Source organism: Struthio camelus, chromosome 7 (assembly GCF_040807025.1).
Source record: "Struthio camelus isolate bStrCam1 chromosome 7, bStrCam1.hap1, whole genome shotgun sequence".
In the NCBI taxonomy this organism is placed as follows: Eukaryota; Metazoa; Chordata; class Aves; order Struthioniformes; family Struthionidae; genus Struthio; species Struthio camelus.
The window spans coordinates 43,150,503-43,170,765 of record NC_090948.1 but is presented as its reverse complement, the minus strand read 5'-3'; the positions used below and the strand labels follow the sequence as shown (position 1 = coordinate 43,170,765).

Genomic DNA, 20,263 nt, shown 5'->3' with positions numbered 1-20,263 from the left:
GCCCTTGCCTGAGAAGAGAGAGGAGCCTCTTCCTGTTTGTGTGTGCACGTATGGATTTTCACCAAGCTGTTCGTGATGAGCCGGAGCGAAACTACCAAATGAAGGCACCCAAATCCTGTGTCCCCTCCCACCCCCCCCCCCCCCCGATCAATATGACACAGTATTGTGCTTGCTCCGTGGGAGAGGCGCGTACGTGGCCGTTTGCAACCAGAATCGCCTCCAGGATCGCAGCTGATAAGTTGCAAGGCCTGTGGAGAGCTGCTTTTCCCGGGAAACGTAACACAGCGCAACCTTCAATAAGCGGGCTTAATCCTTGGCAAGGGGAGGCGAGCCGCTTGGGCTTGCCGTCGCCCTTTGGCAAGCGTGAGCGCAGGGTGCCGCCGATGATGGCGGGCCCAGAAACCGTGCCGTTTACCAGCAGCGGAGGGGAGGCGGTCTTGGGCGATGGTGCCGTTGAGAAGTACGGCGGATCCGCTCCGTGCAAGCACATCGGTTGAAGTGATTCGTTCAACGCACAAACGTGCTAGGGGTGGGGGGGGCCTCAGTGCTGCATGGGGAATAGTTGAGGTTTGCTGAAGAATTTCTCCCCCCCCCCCCCCCCCCCGCTCTTGACTCTTGTGTGTCTGTGGGAGGCTGGAGTCCGGGATGAGCGTTCGTTCCCACAGGGCAGGGGAGGGAGAACTGGCTGCGACTACTGCCTGTGTAGGATTGTTGCCTCCTCTCCCTGGCTTGAGAAGAGTTGATCACGTTCCAGCAGTTAAGGAGAATTAGCAGTTCCTTGGCCAGGGTGAAGACCTGCAGATAGCATCTTGGTGGGGTGGGGAGCAGAACAGATCCCTCTGGGGGAGAATCAGCTGCTCTTGACTTCCAGGTGTAGCCAGTTTTGTGACCTGTGTCTGGGGGGAGGTGGATCCCAAAAACATGCTTTTGGCAGATCTAAGAGATCAACTTGAGTTGTAAAATCTGCAGTGAAGGTGTCTACTGCTTAAAAGGAGAATATGTTGTGCTACTGCTATTTCAAAGGAACTGGTTCTTGCCGATTCTTAAATTTCTGTACTGACATAGGGAACTGAAAGAGGACAACTCAAAATCAAATTCTTTGCTCTAGGACTGTAGTTTATTATCGTTGGGCTTCGAAACAGAAATGGGCAGAAACTTCCCTTTGCAAATATGATTATGTTTAATGTAGCGATTTCAGTGTTTATGATACCAGTGCTCTTTTTGGTATTATGTTACTGTTCTCCGTTTTGAACAAGGCATCGTGGAGAAACGTCACGGGTGTGCGGGGGCGCGTCTAGGTCCTCTCTACTGACACCGAGTCCTTGCTCCCAAGCGCTGGTTTTCCCTGTAGTCCCAACAGCACTTTTCCCCTTTGAGGAAGATGTAGCTCCTGATCATTTTTTCCAGTTTTTCAGAAGAAAATATTATTGTGCTCAACTGAAATTTGTTAGTGTATTTCTGGAGCTCGCGCTCTCGCTCTTCCCCCCTCCCCCCGCCAATTTAATGTTTTGGGGCCTTTCCTAAACCATTTGATTAACTGTTAAAATTGGAAGAGGCTGTTTGTTATTTATTAAGTTAACGGAAAACTTGAGTACTCAACAGATGCATACAGTCATTATAAGAGATGGCCTCTCGAAAAGGGAAGTAAGTAAAAGCCAAGGTAATGTTTTAATTATTGACAAAACGTGCTTGGCAAGGATTATTCATCCCTCACATCTGTGTAAATGCTAGCTTTCAGACTCCCAGCTATTAGTATTTTTAATTCGAGTAGAACATAGTGGGGAATTTCCCCTTTCATCCCCCATCCAATACTTTAGTTTCTTCAGGGAAGTTACTTTTCTTTCAAAAACCACCTTTTGGTCACTGGATACAAAGTTCACCATAGAAACTGTCCGATGGAGAAAGGAACGTAGCCCTTGTTAAAACGCTAAGAACACAGTAAAACTGTTTTCTTTGAACCAAAACTTAAAACCCATTGAGGTTACATAGTAAAAACATCAAGATAATGAGGAATAACAAATTAAATAGCAGGAAGAGTAGGTCTGAGGGAGGGGAGAAGCTGGGAAACGTAGCGAGCAGGGAAACAAGGAGCAAGTGCTAAATGAGCATGACCCATCTGTAGCACCAGGATTCCTAAAAAACAGGTAAAGTTGGTGTGCTCGTGCAGGTCAAAAATAGGCTGCTAATATTTCTGGCTTCTGTGGCCTGAGGCTTTTAAAATACTGTTCATGTTAGCTTCTTTGGCAGTGAGACGGTAACAGGACAGTTCTTCGATCCAGAATCTGAGCTTGCTGTGTTAGTCCTGCAGTTGTGTGTTAGTCAGCCCTATAGATGCGGTTTAGGAGTGAAACGACTTTCAAGTCTTTTCTCGTGCAGCTTTTCTTTGGAAATGGTTGAAGTTAAACTAGAGTCTTCATATTTTTGAATTCAAAGTGTATATTTGTTGGTTTCATGGGTGTCAGTTCTTAGAATTGAATTTTGCTTCTCAGAAATGTGGTCTCCTTCTGGAAGGCTGACTTTCTGAGGAGCACAACCTCTAAAGGGCATCTTTCCTCAGTTGTTTTGGTAGTGCCGCTATAGGTTCTCCTGTCCCGCAGGGCTTCGTTTTGCCTTAAAGGATGCTTAACAAATTTAGCGCTCTCAAAACCAAACTTTGAAAGTAGACTTTTTTTTTTTAAAGCAATTTCTAAATGAATAATTTAGAAAGAAGAGTTGTTTCCCTGCAGTTTGCAAAGTAACTGTCCCTTAACTGCACAGGAGGAATGCTGGAACTGTGCACTGACGCTTTCCAATACGCAGAAGAAACAAGATTAAAAACCAGATACTGAAACGTGGCGGGGGTGTGGTCCAGTAAACTCTTTTTCCAAGTTGATGGTTTTTAGGTCAAGACAGAGGGTAGAAAACCCTAAGGGATATGAAATGAATTTCTGCTGCAAATCGTAGGAACCTTTGAGAGTCGGAATAGCTTTTGTGGTTAGATGTTTTGGATCTTGGCGGGAGGGGGAAAGGGACTGTCCTAGGGCTGAGCTGTACTTAGCATTTGTTGCATGTGAACTTGAGTTAGTTTATTTGTGGACAGAAGAGAAGCCCGCTGTCCACCTTCCCCTGTTCCCCCCGACCCCGCCACAGCAAGTCATCTGCCTCTTGTTAACGCGTGTGTGTTAAGCCCACTTCAGAAGCGCTCTTACTAAGATGTCACTATCAGGCATTAGGCTAAGGATATTCATTTTAAACGCAGAATAGCTGTTGCCCGTCAACCGCTTGTACAATGCGTTGTGGACTATTGAAAGCCTCTGTGTGCCCTTCCTTGGGCTGTTCTCTCAGGTATCTTCTTGTATCTTTACATTTTATTTGCAGTGAATTGCTGTCCAGTGCAAACCCAGCTTGAATTCATTGCCCTCAGTGGGGAGGCACGTGTGTAGGTCTCTCACCTTTGGTCACTGCAACGAAAGAATACACAAATCTCTCTTCCCAGGAGATGCAAGCAGCGTCACAGGAGAAAAGAGTTTCTACTAAGTTTGGCATGTGTGACCGATGACAGTAAAACATCTTTGGGAGTTCAAGGTCTGTGGCTCCTCTGAGCACTGCATATTGTCAAGAGACCTTACTGCTGAACTGTTATGTTTTACAGACATAAGGGAATAAACCACTTCCAGCAAACTGGCAGCAAAACTCTCTTTGCTTTGCCTCCAGAGACCCAAGAAACAGGCAAGGTTTGTGAAACTTAGGAGCAGGCTGCACCTCAGGCTGATTACCTAGCTCCATCACAGACCCATCTGTGGAGTTTAATACTCCAGGAGATCGAGCATGTATTGAATTACTATGTCATTACCTATATGATGGTGCTTTGATGAACAGATCTGTCTCTAGCTTCCTCCTACCTCCCATTCATAACTATTGCACCAGAAGAGTTAGCAAAAAGGATCATGGAAGACAATTTTAATATAGTAGCAGATATGCTGTCTCACTTTTGTTTCACTTAACACACTAGCTTTTACTCTGTGTGAGAGATTTGTGAGCTGCATTTGGTAAGTTCAAAAAAAGAAAAAGGTTCACTGTAAAAGAGAAGAGGTAGGAATTGCAGCAGAGCTTCAGGCTGTCAGAGGCTCTGCTTGTCATTCTGGGTCTGCATCCCCTCTATGCGAGCTAGCTGTCTGAGCTCAAAATTAGCTCTCAAGAAAACCTGCTTCAGGAAAATGAGTGCTTGATGTTGGCCAGTTTTCTTCTTTTTCTTCCTCAGGCTTCTTTTTCACCCCCATGCAGGTCTTGCTGCCCAGTTCTAGCTATATAGCTCTGTTCATACTCATCTCCCTTTGCCCCTGCACATGCTTAGTGTTTCATGGGCCAGCGCCAGAGAAGGATGGTGGGAACCCTTAGCTTGGTCACAGGACACGGTTCCTTTCAATCCCTCGTGCATATCATGAGAGAGTAGGTAGCAAATATCCTGTGAAGTGTTTCAGAAAGTGCCGAGCTCTTGCTTTGATGCATCCCTGTGATGTACACCTGCAGTGACGTGAGAAGAAAAGTCCATCAAATCACAGGACAACATCATATGTAAGAAGATACCAGGCCAGTCACGAAGGATGACTTTGTGTACATGAAAGTCGTGTAAGTTTAAAATGGAGATCTGATCGTGTGTTGCATCCTCCTGTACCTTTGTCTCTTTTCCTCTGACCTTCAGATTCTCCCCAGAACTGAAGTTCTGCTACTATCTTTGGCCCACTTGTAATTTCTGTTATAAAAGAGCTTTTCTAGCTTCTTCTCAGTTCTCATAGATTTCCCTTGCTGAACCAGCGCTCAGAAGTCGCTTTTAGCGCTGACGGGATATGCATCTATGTGCTTGAATGCCACAACGTCTTCCTCTTTCATCCTCAATCCGGCTTGTTTAATTGTATTATTCCCCTATTATGCAAGAGTTTAGAAAGTGGCATTTGATCTAGTTTGTAAGTATGGTGACAGGCTCTTTGTCAGCAGCTTGTGACTGAGGGGAAGCCACACGTGACGGTGACATCAGTGTGACAGTATAAATCTTGCAAACGTGACTCCAGAAATGCTGAATGTGAATTGAAGGTGTACTAATTTAACTAAACGCGAAATGAAACCGTCTCGTTCTTGGTGTGTCCAAGTTTGATGTCAGCTGTTGTTTCCATGCCCTTTCTTCCTTTTCTTCTTGTGTCAGATGTTGTAGCCTAAAGCTAAAATGTGTTACGCAGAGGAACAGGACGCAAAATAGCGTGACATTTCAACACTAGCACTTGCACTACCGTGAGAGGCGTTATACTGGTCAGCATCGTAGCTATGCAGATAGTTCATCACACTACAGGATGTGAGCTAATGTGCATCTGCGCTCTGGCCTGCAATTAATTTGGACCCCAAATTAAAAAAAGGGGGTTCGAAGAATGCAGCAGGTTGCTATAATTCCTATGGGGATAGCATAACCCTTGTGAATCTCTGAACCTGAGGGGAATAGATCCTGCAGAAGGAAGGATGGCATCGGATGTGTAACTTGGAAGGGTCTCTGGGGAGGTGATGCTGAACTGTAATATCACTAATGAAAATCGAGGCCTCACAGGTCATCGGGCAACGGTTGTTCAGTCAATCTGGGTTAGGCTGACGCTTTAATTGGACTAAATGGATAATGGATACCTGGGTCACTTTACAAGTGTTTGAAGCCTGAGCAGGAGAATTTGAATGGACACAAAGTCTGAGGGTTGCTTTTATTTTGCAGCCTCTCTGCCTGCGTTAGTACTAATGTGCATCTTCAAGAGTACAAGGAACTTTTCCATATTGCTCTTTGTGCTACGCTGATTCCCGCAGAGACTAAATTCTCTATGGCTCTTAGTTTGACAGGCTTTTGAAACTTATTGCAACATGGGTGAAACGTATAAGTCTCCTTATGCCTGTTTCAGAGTTAGACTTTCTCCACCAATCTGTTTGTAAGGCTTGTATCTGTGCAGGGAGGGGGAAAAAAAAGGAGGAGTCATCTCTTATTTTTAAAGATTTCAGGTTGTGTGCTGCATTTAAGCAAACCAACTAATTTGGCACTTAACATGGCTGCATAACTGTTTTTGTCCCTGGTGTAAGAAAAAACTGGCAGATCAGTGTGTTTGGTTTTCCTGTTATGTGGTGGTTTTGATTTGATCTTGGACTTGTTAAATGCTAAGCGATAATACGCTCTTTGACTTTTTAGAGCGAGACTGAAGTTATTGTAAATTTTGACCCAGGCTGCATTTTCAGATAAAAGATATGGTAATTTCTTCTTCTTAGTGTCAGGGTTATCGTCAGGAACCCATAATAAACCTGCAAGTTTTTGCTTAGATTCTTGAGCTTAGTAGTCTGGTTTTCTTATATTTAGATGTTACACAGGGCTCATTTTGAGGAACTACCCTGTAGAGTTGTAAGGCTGAAGTTAACCTCGAGAAGGGTAAGCACCAAGTTGACAAAGCTTCCTCCGACTTAATCTCTTTGGTCCTTTTCATGTATTGGATTGTCTTGGTTTCACTTAATTGCAGTTCCTGTTTGTTTGAGGTCTCTGACCACATAGACAAATTCTAGTTTTGAATGTAGTGCCGTAGTGCGAGATAAGATCGTATTACAAAGGTCCGTGCAGTTTTTGGTACCTTACAAGGAAATGGCTTGTCAAACTGTAGGGCTTATTTTTCAGCATGTATATTTTTGGTCAAACTTGCAGTTTCATTGTTCTAAGGCTGTGTGGGATCTCCTAGTATGTATTTTAACATAAAAGTACAAGTGCATACAAGTACGTAGTATTATTTTATGGCAAACCTGCGTATAACGAAGTTACTCGAAGAGCAGAAAAGAATTTTCATATCTGCCAGATCGCAGTTAAAGAGATTAACTGTTGTTCTGTCTATATTTGGTTAGTTCTACATCTTGAATGTAACCTGAGATAAGTTCATTGATTAATTAGACTGCTCATGAAGTAACGAAGTGGCGTAGAACCACCTTGGTGGGGAATTCCCTGAGAGAGTCAAATAATGAGACCACAACCCAAGTAAATTATATACCTGGGGCTCTGGGATAGGGAGAGTCTGGAGCCAAATAAGGAGAGAATGAGCAGGAGGTTGCTGTGTCATACTGAATAAATGCATTAATCAATTAGTAGAAAGGAACCAGGGTAGTGAGGCTGGAGATAATACTACTGTCTCTTTTTTTGTAAGTAGGTATCCTGGCCTTAGCAAGAGGCGGCACCTCATGTGATTTCTGCTGTTGCTGCTCCGCGTATCCCAAAGCGGAGATCAGGAATCGAATATGTGGAGCGCATGTCTTTAAATAAGAAGAGTTTTCAACTGGAAATGGAGGTTCTTTCTTGCTGCTTCTGAACCGTGACATTCTTAATATCACTGTCCTCCCGTTCTGTAGCCTCTAATAGATACTTAAATTAAGTTGTGCTGAACTGAGTGTTAAGTTTGAAAATTTCTGCTGTCAAGCGTCATGCTTTTGTCTCTGGTGTGACCTATGTGGTTAATTCCTCTACTCTTCAAAGGACGACCCTGATAACGTGCTCTGTGCAGAGCTTTATTTTTAAGGTGGGTATGAATGTTGTAAGACTTCAGTGTTGGTAGAGGATCTGCTGGTTAGCTGGATTTCACTATTGTGATTTAAATTGGGAACAAGACTGCAGGGAAATTCCCTTTGCTTTTATGGTTGTCTTCTTTAGCCCACTCACTAGGAAAGATCCTGTAGAGCAGGATTTGCTCTGCGTTGCTGCAGCACGTAGTTTTTCCTACAGATTAATACAATGTGGTCTTCTCTGAACCAAGTGAGCAAGAATGGGATGGCACCTCAGCTTTGTCTTCTGCTTGTCCTCACCCTTGCTATAACAACCTTATTTTGCATATTAAGAGCGCTACGCTTTGCATTTGCTTTGCTGTCCTTTTGCTTTTGCAAAATGGTTCTTTACAGCGATAAAGCCCAAAGGAAGAAAGTTTCTGGCAGTATCCGTAGGAGTTGTAGTTGTAGTTCTTTACTGTGCAAATGCTGAAATCTATGTATTGCTTTAATGTTTCTTGGAGCTAAAATATTTTTGGATAAACAAAGCATTTCACATACTCTATAAACTGCTTGCAGGCAACCCTTAGCCTCAAACTGGAATGCAGCCATTGTGAGCGCTGCAGTGTGAACAAGGAGCTCTAACACAGTCAGGAGCTGCGAGTGGGAGGCAGTGGGGCAACATGTAATTTCTAAATGTTAATTTTGATCAGAGTATCAGATTCCAAACCAGTTATTTCATGAAGAACTACTGAGATCCGTCACCAGATTTTTTTTTTCTGAAACAATTTGCAGTTGTATTTTTTTCCCCCAAATAGTCACTGCATCTTGCTGTATACCGAATAGGAACATTTATCCTACAAAATGAACTTGAGGAGTGCTGGCTCAAAAACAGCTTTAGCAGGTTCCACTGTAGAAGTATAGCCTGGAAATGATAGCAGAAATGAATTTGGTAAGGCAATCTGGCAAGGATGGTTTAGCACCAAGTACTTGGAGATAGCAAGATGTGCATTCTCCTGAAGCAGCGTTGTCATTTTTCATCTCAGGCAGTGCTATGAACAGCTCTATAATCTGTTGGCAATGTTGCTGCTTTGTCCTTTTATTCTGTAGGCTGCTTAAATCCTGAAGGGCCTGTGAAGTCTGCGTGCTTGTCCATTTGTTGAACTTTTTGCTAGCAGCGTTAGAGGCTAAGGTGATCAGCTTTTGGGGATATTGAGATACTTTTGCTTTTTCAGAGCTGGTGCCTCTCGTTCTAGACTTTAGACGCATGGAAGAAAGGATGAAGGAACTTCCTCTAAAAATCAGTTGTTCTGCCGTCTTTGACACTCGAAAAGCTTAGTACAATATCTTAGGAATAAAGGAGGGGCCTCTTCAGATGAAGTCTATTCCTGGAAGAGTTCTTCTTACAGAGGAAAGTCACATTTCTGGTATTTGTTATTTCATGGTAAGAAAGGCCCTGAAACATCTCCTTGTGTTATTACGGAGGGGAAGAAAGGCTTAAGTGTTCTCAAACCGTGGTTGTAACCTGGCTTCCTTTTGTAGAGAAACGGGGGAGAAAGCTGACAGCTTGTGGCAACTTAAAAATTAGAGTAGCAGTGTAAAAAAAAAAAAGGCCACAAAAAAGGGATTTTTTTTCCCCCCCCCCACCTTGTCTGGATGGAAGACAGGAGGGAGCAGGCAGCAGAGTCCCAAGAGGGGAATGGCACGTGGCTGCCCCGGGACAGACGGGTGGCCCTCCTTCCAGATAACGCTGTGCACACAAAGAATTTAAGTGGGATCAAGAGGAGGTTGAAAACTATTTGGATGAGAGGTTCCCTGAGTGCCGGCTCAGGAAACTCCTGGAGCTGAAAATAGTTACATTTCTCAGAGAGAAGGAACCTTATCCCAGGGCACGCTCTTTAGTTCCTCCTACGCCTTGATTCAACTGATGGACGACCGTTGTGAAATTTTTCTGTTGCGTGGGGGACAGCGTGGAAATAACAGCACTGAAGCTTGGGGTAACTGGATTCAAGGTTAGTAATAGTAGAGGCAAATGCCAAACTCATTTAGTGCCTGATATAGCACTGAGAGGAATCCCGGCAAAAAATAGCCACTGATCTCAGAGGCATTGGCTTCAGCCCGAAGGGGTTGCGAGAAAGATACCTAAGTGATTTTTTTTTTCTAAGCTATAGATCTCCGCGGATGGGAACTGCTCGGGATAAAGGATCCATTGATTCATGTGTCACTGGTGACTTCCATTTAACAGGTTTGTTTTGTTTTGTTTTGATTTTTTTTTTTTTGATTAAGTTTTCCTGGTCAGCAAGTTGAAGTTAGTTAGTTAGATAGATAGTTAACTTCCGCAATAGGTAAAGGAAAGATGCTTGGGCACTTTTTTGTTATATTTGTCAAATGAGTGGAGAATTTTTTTTTTTCTTTTCACTGCGGTGGTGGTCTTGCTGTGCATTGTGAAGCAGGTTGTTCATTAGTTTACATACAAAGCTTGAGTGATAAGTGCAAAACTTGCCAGCACGTCTCTCCTGCCCTCCTATTAAATGTCTGCTGACCTCTCTGCCTCACTGGTACTTTGTGAATTTTACTGTACTTCACGCAATGCACTGAGTGTCCTCGGAGGAACAGTGAGGCCAGAGCTAACTGCTGCCTACCTGAGACACAGGGCAGTTGACAAAGGAGACATTCAGCCACCAGCAGAGGATCATGTTCCAGTAGCAAATCTGTGAGCTAAAGCTCTTAACCCTGCTGGAGTCTGAAAACCACATAACAGAGATCTGTTTTTGTGCCCCACTTACTTCACTTAACCTCTTCCGATTCTGCAGCCTCTAAATGGCCTTCTCTCTGCTCTGCCCGTGCCCCCTTTGAGATCTGTCCATAACTTTAACAGCTTCCACCCCGGTCAGTCTCCTGCCCTTCTTGCCCTGCCATCATCACCACAATCCTGAAAGCACTATATTGTCCAATTATTTAAGTATCAGGCTCATAGTAATTGTTCTCTGGTTAAAAGTTGACACATCTAAGTATGAGAAATAAGTCTTTAACTCTCCAGTCAATAAAGGGTGCAGCTCCTTTTGCCAAACCAGTTATTCTGATTGCTCTCTTTGTAAATAAATCCTGAATAGCAAGCAGGTGTTGCCGGCAAAGTCCAGCAGAAACATTTAGTCCCTCTGGTATATGGAGGGGAAGGTGGTACTTCACTACTTTGCATCAACTTTTTAAAGACCCTTGCAAGGATGGATTATGTTTAAGGCCTATTGTTTAAAAACACCGGCAAAATGGGAAGAGCTAAGAGTAAGCTGATGTGGTTTGTTCCAGAGTCAGTGAGCAACCTGACAGGAAAGGTTTTGGGTGTAAAGTCGTGTATTTAATCTAAATACAGTGTTTGTGAAGCTGTTTGTGCGTCAAGGCGAACCATTTCTGGCTCGATGCCTTTAGCAGACCAGGCTTGTCATGGTCTCGGCCCGCATCCCATAAAGGCGAAACAGATACTGATCAATGGAAAATGATCCGCATCAGATGCCAAACACAGGGATGGTTGCTCACATTAACCAATATAATCTGCAGTAGTTATTGTCAGCGAGGGAACACAGTAAACTGGTTGTGGTATTGTCTCTTCCAAGAGCGGCAGCAAGGTCTGTAACTGCGGTCGTACCCTGCATTCCTTATCGCTAAAATGGTCGTCTAAGGAGCTCACAAGGTATGTTGTACAAAAGGTCATGGACTACAGCGAAAGTTTATAATTTCCTAGCCGTTTTTCAGGGAGAGGTATGTGACCGTTTCTGAGTAGGTTTACTGATCACAAGTTGAAGGAACCCTAGACAGGTTTGTTAGTCAGCAAGGAGCATGCATTTCAGAAGCTAATGTTGCAGCGGGTGGCATGTCATTCAAAAAGATGTTTTGATGGTGTACCTTGAGTTGATTGTCAAAGCTGAGTTTTCCGATAAAGTCCGTGTAATTTACATAGGCTGGATGGGACTGCAAGTGGGAGCTGTATGTAGTTGGAAACTTTCTTCCAAATATTGATCCACAAAATGTGATCTCTCCAAATAATCAGAGCTTGGATTTTATAACGTGGGATAATTATCTAGAGAGATCCAATATGAATAAAGCATGGAGAATATCCCGAAAATTACTGAATTCTGAGGTAGTTAGAGATGTTTCATTATTTATCTGTTTTCCAACCTAGTAAATAGCTTGTTTTATTAGAATTAACTAATCTTATTTTTCTATCGTCCAAATATTTTCAGGTTGATCTGGTAAGTTTTGAGCATCCCACCCTGCCGGGACAAGTGAAAATATCAGCGCGCACCAAGTCACTTCATGGCATCCTGTTATTCATGTAGTTTAGAGATTTCCAAGAGTTAGTGGAGCAGTTCGCGGCCTAAGTGATGAGGAGACTCATAATAACATGGTGGCCAGGTTTGTGGAGAGAAGTCTGCCCTGGAAAGCGCTATTTGGAAGGTGTGAGCAGCAAGAAAGTGGGGAGGAGGCTTGAGACTGAAGAGGCAGGAAGGATTATGTTGGGAGCGGCGGAAAGGACCTTCTCCTGTTAATGGGATCATTATTTGTTGCATAATCCTGTCCTGGTTTAGATCTTGTGTGGCAGGACCTAAAAACAAATCCAGGCAATAGTCAAAGAGGTGTTTGGAACTGGTTGACTCTTCATGGAGCCAATTCCTCCTTTGTGGTATTGCCTATCTGCTATTATTTAGTAAGGGGCCTCAAAATTGTGACTTCTTAACTGATTCTCATGCACCCTTCGATTTTGCCGTTTTTAAAGCGTAAAATGTAAATGAAGACTTGTTGGGGTATTAATTATTCGATTTTCATTACAACAGAGATTTTAGTTGGCTTTAGTCAGGCTAGCACAGTAGGTACACAGGCATCTTGGGACACGTGACCGAGAGCAGTTGTATACTGCCGTCATAAAAGGGCAAAATGCCTTTAATAATGAAGAAAGCGTGCCCGTTGCAAACAGTATCTTTCTTCTTGTCACTGAAATCTTTTAAGCTTCCTGCCTTTGGTTTTGTTCACAGCCCTCTGTTCAGGGGACTTGGACGCTAAGAGCTAAACCAAGGTAACCCAAGGAATGATTTTGCTAACTCGCCTAATTATGTTGCTGTCAGTCCTGATAACGCAGTTTGCTCAGGACGTGGGGACATTAGAGCTAATTCTACAGTACTTTGAAGGCCCTTCAGGCAGCGTGTTGTTAGCTGTTTTGCTAACTTGTTTCTGTTCAGGAAAGGTAAAAGGGATATTTCTGGGCTGCTCCATTGAGTACTGATTAAAATGCAGTGTGGGCGGGTGGGAATTGCATGTAAATCTTCCTAAAATGGATACGAGAGCCAAAATGTTTGTTTATATTTCTATTACCTTTTACAATTAAAGGCAAAACTTAAAAGGGTTTAACTTTAGCCTAAAGTATAAAAGCAAAAGCTAAACAAAATTTTTTTTTTTAATCAGCTGGTCCTTCACTGCAGATCTGTCTACTAATAAAGCAAATAAAGATTCTTCTTTTCTTACATACCCTTTTATTGTGGAATGAATGCTACATTAAGATTAGCTGTATGGGTTTATTGTTCTGCAAAAAGAGTGCAAAGGCAAACAACTGTAGATAAGGAGCAATTCACAAAATAGTACGGTGATTAGCATGTCTTTGGAAATGTTTTCTGTGTAAGCACTGCATCACAAATTTTACTGACTTCCCATGTCACAGAATCACAGAATCACAGAATCGTTTAGGTTGGAAGGGACCTCTGGAGATCATCTCGTCCAACCTCCCTGCTCAAGCAGGGTCACCTAGAGCATATTGCCCAGGATCACATCCAGACGGGTTTTGAATATCTCCAGCGAAGGAGACTCCACCACCTCTCTGGGCAACCTGTTCCAATGCTCTGTTACCCTCACAGGGAAGAAGTTTTTTCTCAGGTTCAGATGGAACTTCCTGTGGTTCAGTTTCTGCCCATTGCCTCTTGTCCTGTCGCTGGGCACCACGGAGAAGAGGCTGGCCTCATCCTCTTGACACTCCCCCTTCAGATACTTGTACACGTTGATGAGATCGCCTCTCAATCTTCTCTTCTCCAGGCTGAACAGGCCCAGCTCTTGCAGTCTTTCTTCATAGGAGAGATGCTCCAGCCCTCTAATCATCTTGGTAGCCCTCCGCTGGACTCTCTCCAGGAGTGCCATGTCTCTCTTGTACTGGGGAGCCCAGAACTGGACACAGTACTCCAGGTGAGGCCTCACCAGGAGTCCAAGGAGTAGACTGAGGAGGATTTAAACGACAACTTAGAAGTCCCTTACGTTGTCTTTAAAATGATTAATTTGACTTCTTTAATCCAAAAACTTAGTGGGTTGGTGAACTTGTGCACTGATCTATTTAGGCTGAATTTCTCCTGTATGTTTTAAGGAGTGCTTCAGTGTGCGTGCAACAAAGGAGAAGCAAACATACCAGTGAAATGTGGAAACACGCTTGTCTTCCTATGCTGGAGTATAAAAATGAAAATGCTGCTCTTATCATTGAGATGCCTTTTCTGAATAGCAGTTGGTAGCCGGTTAATCCAGCCTTTGCAGACATTCCTGATCCTTACTGTTTATATTGGATAAGTAAGGAAGGAGACAGCCCACTCTTTCTCCTTTTGCGGCGCTGCTGCTTGCATACGCTTGTTAAGTGGGACGAAGAAGAGGGAGAGGGGAGTCTCGAACTCCAAAGCTTCATGTCTGCACTTTGCAGCCACGGCTGATGTACGGGACAAGTAGACTTAGGTGTGGGCCCTCATTCTCATAAATCATGTGGGCAATTGGTTTTTTTTTATAGTTCTTCATTGACAGTAAGAATAGTAGCATTCACCTGAGAAATGCTTGAATGTTAATGAAAGACTTGATATGGCCTTTCTGTAAATCCTGTAGGTTTCAGTGAGCTATAATCTATTTAAATGTATTGATTGCAGATGCAGCTTCAGTTCTAAGCCTGTCCTGAGCTGGGGGCTGTGCTGGTTGCAATACGCTGGATCAGATACTGTAAAATGGTGCATATATGGTGAATAAGCTAGAGATGCACTTTACAATCTGGAGTGACCTTGAGGATAAAGGCAAGAGACATTATTTGGTGCTTTTGAAAATGCCTGTTAGTTCTTAACTATCTTCTGGTGAATAGAACAAGACTGGCAAGTAACTTCAGAAATTAATCTTCATAACATCACAACCATCAAAATTGCTTCTTAGCTGATGCTTTTGCATTAAGGAAATACTGTGAACATTAAAGCAAGTGCTATCACGGAGTCGAATGTTGTCGTGTTATATGCTAAAATAGAAGTGACTTCTCTCATGTCATTACGACTTGCTATTGCTTAGCAACTCCAGAAACTGAACTGCTTCCGTAAAGATAATAAAATGTAGCTTTAGGATTCTGGGCTCTGAACTTACTCACCTGTAACCCAACAGACCAGAAACCATCACTGGGAAAAGAGAGAACAGTACTTCTCTGGGGGAAGGAGTAGAGGATGGAGGGATCTGGCATACAAGCCAATTAATTTAGGTAAGATAGACCTTTTTTCCTGAAAAGTATATAGAAAAATGTTGTAATTTTTTCAAAAAATGCTATGAAGTGCCGAGCGTGCCTCAAGCAGACGGAAACATAGGGATGAACTCCCATCAACTCTTACCCAGACAGTTCTGTTAGCAGTGTAACTTCAGTGGTAAATGAAGTTAATTGTCAGCGTGAATTGTTTCTGCTTTTTCCGGCTGGCTCAGCAATAATTCTGTATGTGGCAGAGGAGGTTTTCTTACAGGATAAACATAGCTTTATATTTGAAATGGAGAGGCTACAGCTGGACAGTATCAAGCACCCGCGGCGTGTTTGTGGCGCCCTGCAGCACCTGCTGATTCATGAATTGCTCATTGAAAATGTGCTGTTACGTTTCAGCATCAATTTCTGCTGTACAGTCTGTTTGATGAGGTGGGATTAATCTTTTCTAGAAGAGCAGGCCTGCAGAATTTGCAGCTCTCTGGCCAGATGCAAGGAAGGGTACAACAGGTTGGTGTGAGGCTTCGTTGGGATTCTTGCTGATGCTACTCTGAGCAGATGCGTGACTCTGGGCTTTATAAAACTTGGCTGCTGAGTGAGCGAGCAGAGAGTATTATGTATTTGGAGGGCGGCTGTTGTTATGAGATGAGTGCAGTGCCGTTACTCATGGAAACGGGGCCTTCTTCTTCACTGAAGAAGTGCTAGTGGGTGTCATGGGATGAGTAACTTGTCTTACATTTAGTAAACATTAGCTCTACGCTCTTATTACTACGCTCATACACCAAACTGGGCATGATAGCAGGACTGCTACTCGGTAACCACATGGCCAGCAAGTAGGTGATCGCTCCATCCGGAAGCATTTTGCAGGGATGGACAAAAGCCATTTCACTTCCAGCCTGTTACAAAGTGAATTATTCCGGCGGCGCATCCTTGTGTCTTGTCCTTGCCACCTGAGGCTGGGCTGGTGGGTGTGTGGTGGGCTGAGTGGCTGATGTTAAGACTGTCATCTTCCCTGAAGCGCTTTAATGAAATATTCTTGAAGATGAGGCAAGAACATGGTGTAAAATCCAAATATGAATTTCCAAGTAATTGCGAGCGTAAAGAAAAAGAAGTTGAAGTAGAAGGAGGTTTGAAATTAGCGTGCTGCAGAGTGTTTGCTTTTTGGCAGCAGGTTATTTGGATTTGGTTCTGCTTCAGCAGGTAGAATTTAATTTTTTCCCCACTGGTATTTGAATGGAAATGTATGAATTGCAATTTTCTAACTAATGTGACTGGAAGGGGGAGACCATCTGTTTTTCCTTATCTGAAAGCTTCTTTGAGATGGCCTTACCCTTCCTTTTTGTCTGCCTCTCTCTCTGGGGAGTCATAGTGAGTTCGAATGGGAGGTGGTTCTCTTGGGAACCGCTCCCTCTTTTTTTTAGGTCTACCTTGAAAGCTGGAGGGTTGGATGAGGAGTGTATTCTTTTCCCAGCCATGTCTTGGGTGGTTTGTCCACTGTTGCAGATGTTAATGTTTCATGGCTGTGCAAAAGTTTGGTAACAGCAGAGCGATTTGAAGAAAGTAGCCTGTTACCAGTGTGCTGCCTCTTGAGGATTTTGATTGAGTGCATTTAGGTTTTAGATTTTATTTTTGCCTCAGTGCAAGTTCTTCTGCTATTGTAAATGATCTCAACCATCTTGACAACCAGCAGAGAAGACTTTCAGCCCTCCTTCTTCACTCCCTTGCATCTGTTTATTTGCCATTAAAACCTGTTATCTCATTTGATGCCCAGTTTAGAGCCTGGATGACTTTATCAGCTCCCTTCGAAGGAATTTGGAGACTGACTTCTTTAGAGTGTGTGTTCCATTTGGCACTTAACACTGCTGGATGTGTATCCCAAGAGTTGTCCTTCCTGCTCGCTCTTCTAGTTAAAGAAAACGTGCTCTGGAAACTGTTGGAATTGCTGCAATTGGGTGTTGTGTTCCTGTGAATTGCACTACAGTCTGCTGTAATGTGCAGCATTCAAGCCCAGTATTCAAAGCCAAGCTTGTGAAAACCATCACTATTGATGGCCTTGAAGAGTGTCCTCCCGTGTGAGCAGCTGTAGCTCTTTTCCTTCAAAGCAGTTCTATGAGTCGTCTTTCAAGGCTCTAGACCAAAAGTCACACTAGGAGCTTCCACCCTTAAAGTGGATTGATTTGTACAGTTTGTGTTCATGTCTTGGAAACCTGCAAACATGGCCCTAAGAAGATCCTACGTGTTGTTTATGTCCCAGTGTGGGAGTTGCGTAGACATAGGTGAAACTGCCTGCAAGTTGGATTTCTGCTGCGCTTGAGGGGAAATACTGAGATGCCCCTGATGGTGGGAGTAAGCAGCTTCTGCTCTGTGGCCCAAGCAAGTGCTCCTGGACCAAATCACCTGATCAGTGGCCTGCTCCTGGCGGCTTCGTTTCCCACCTTGAGCTGGATGAAGTGTTCTGGTGGTGACAGTCTCATCCAAACTGCTCTTTCGTAGCATGGGCTGGGAATTAGCTGCAGATGAAACAAGTGTTTGCATAAGATCAGCTTCTGCAGGAAGGCTGGTGCATGCAGGGAACATCAGATCTGCTTTCCACAGAATGGCACAAAAGGGATGAGAAGGCACCCCAGACTCCGTTCAGATCTGATGAAAGCTGCTAACAGACCTTGTCTGGAGACAGGGATCTTTATTTTCTATTTCAGATTCCTTTGCGACGTGCTGTATTTAAAAAGTAGTTCTCCAAGTCTGTGCAGTGCTTTACTGCATCTTCCAGCTATTTGTAGATCTTGACTCTGCCTTCCCATTGTAATAACTGATATTTAATAGGGGAACTGACCAGTTGCTGTGCTTCTCAATACATGACTTTTTTTTTTTTTTAATTTATAGTGACTCTTATAACTACTTGAGAAGCAGCCAGCAGCAGGTCTTCTGAGCTTTGAGTCTCATAGTCATAGTGAGCTTCTAACCTGATGAACCGAGTGCTCTGGGTAGGAAAGCGATTTCAGGTAAGTAGATTAATTTTACATTTTGAAAGATTCGTGTACTATGAAAGTCGAGTGCCCTGTTTTTCAGTACTTTTTAAGTTGACTGTGAGCTGATATTGAATGTGACCCAAACTTGGATAAATTCTTGTTTTGAACATGTACTTGCCGATATTGATATTTTTGCTTGCTTGCATGATTTCCTGAATGCGTGCCAATGGCAGCGTTCAACACTGACAACAGTCAATGGTCCTCACTTGGATATTTGTAGCAAACATCTGACTTAATGTCCTACAGCTGCATGGCACTGTTTGTTTTGGCATCTGTACTGGCCGCTTTCTTTAATTGAAGCTTTCAGTCACAAACATGGCATGCTAGAGAATATGATGATTCCCTCCATTTTCTGTTAGCTCAGACATTGCTTTTGCCAGCGTGGCACTCTCTTCATGCAAGAAAAAATTGTGCAAACTCCAGTAGTAAATTGTATAATCTTAGGAAGAGTCAACTGAACGTCAGTTAGAGCAGTTCCCTCCTTCCAGTTAAGGATAACTGAGAGGAGAACTTCAGAAGATGTAGATTGGTTAATTGCTCCAAAAAGACTACTTATAAGGAAATCTTTTCCCTTCTAGCCGTTGAAACCAGAATGATGTATTGGGTAGACAACCAAACTGGCAGTTGGAATACCTGGTTTCTGTTCCCAGTTCTGTCTTTGACATAGATGAATGACCTGCAAAGAGAAAATAAATTGGGTGCATGCTCTTTCTTGCTGGTTGTGGTTATGTTTTTTTCTTTCAATGATCCTTTGAAGCTGTGCAAGGAGTTGCTGAAAGGCATCTCTTAAGCTTCTTTAATGGTTTTGTTCGGTTTGATCTATGCTGGAAAGCTCCATGACTGATTTAAGAGTTAGAGGAGGAGACATAAGAACTGGGAAACGAAAGCAGAGCTATTGAGCAGAGATTTTGAGAAAGAATGTGTTTTAAAACAGTTACTTGTTTTTTAAAGCGTAACCTGAGTGATGAGCATATCGTATGAAACAAATCTTTGGTGCACTCAGCTCTCAGCTGGAAAAGCTGCTTCCTTTTTCTCTAGATGTTCTTGAAAATTGATGAGACTGAACTGAATTCTGTGGAGTAATCTCAGTTGGGGACAAAGCGGAAAAGCAACTTGCAGCTGTAATTCTTCCTATAGGTTCCCTGACCAAACTTTTTTGTAGAAAGGTCTATATTAGTCCCTCTCCTTCTCGATTTCCCTTTTTCTTCCTTGTAAAGCACATGTCACAATACTTCATGCTTCTGAATCTCAAGTGTTGTACAATTAAGATGTTTAATAGTGCCTCCAGAGATACTGTAAGAAGTCTGATCAGTTTTCAGAAATAATGAGAAAAATACTATGAGTAAACATTTGATCAATGTTGCAGAAATGGAGAGAATTGATAGTTTTCTTTGTGTCTCACATAAGGTGTATCGTTACGGGCAGGGGTTAATTTTGCAGTTACTACCTTCTGGAAGTGAGAAGCTATGTGATAGTTGTTACGGACAAAACCGTAACAACCCTAGTCGTGTTTTCATCAAAGGGTCTTGAAAAATTCCAACCTTTTTTTTTTTTTTCCTCCAACTATATAAATTTTAAGAGTGGAAGACGCTCTTTTACCAGGCAACAGAAGCTCCTATCGCTGTATTGATTCATCTTTTGTTTCCTCTTGGCCTTATACACAGATGCTATGAATAATGTAGTAATCTATTACTTAAAGTTAAATGCAGATTTAATAGGTTGAACCTATAGTGCAACAGAGGCAAGGCTTTCTTTGTTTTGTGCTAAATAGAAAAGTTTCACATCAAATACTGTTGTGTATGTGGCTTGTGCTAAGAAATCATGTGCAGACACCTAAAAATCTGGAACCTAGGAACTTTTTGTGTAGTTGTCCCAATACATAGCAATGTATGTTCCAAACTGGTGGGGTCACAAAGCACATGAGTGACTTTTATTTTTACTTGTTATTTAAACCTAGAGGTCTAACAGAGTGGAATATCAAGTGAATCAGTCGTGTTTCTTAACCGTTTTGCATCTGTATTAGCTTTTGGGGGGGAGGGGGAAGACATCCCTTTCCTCATTTGTTAGCTTTGCAGAACTGGAACCTTAAAATAATCTAGATAGCCCTTCATTATATAAATATGCACGTCTTTCCGCTCGGCACTGTACTTGCTTGATATAGCTGCTTGCTGAATTCTCTTATAAATTTAAACTGCAGAGTCTTTGAAAG

General features: G+C 42.9%; 1 protein-coding gene across 25 annotated transcripts in view; it reads left to right on the top strand.

The window, feature by feature from the left end:
* SGMS1 (sphingomyelin synthase 1) overlaps window positions 1-20,263 on the top strand; it is a 99,274-nt gene that overhangs the window by 11,272 nt on the left and 67,739 nt on the right. For 9 of the 25 annotated variants that reach the window (XM_068951091.1, XM_068951080.1, XM_068951085.1 and 6 more), the window contains exons 1-2: window positions 660-9,757; window positions 17,909-18,027. The gene's annotated coding sequence lies outside the window, so the exon portion shown is untranslated. Of the gene's footprint in view, window positions 1-659; window positions 9,758-14,893; window positions 15,038-17,908; window positions 18,028-20,263 lie in introns of those variants that run through there. The other 16 variants (XM_068951066.1, XM_068951074.1, XM_068951102.1 and 13 more) reach the window with 14 other exon arrangements.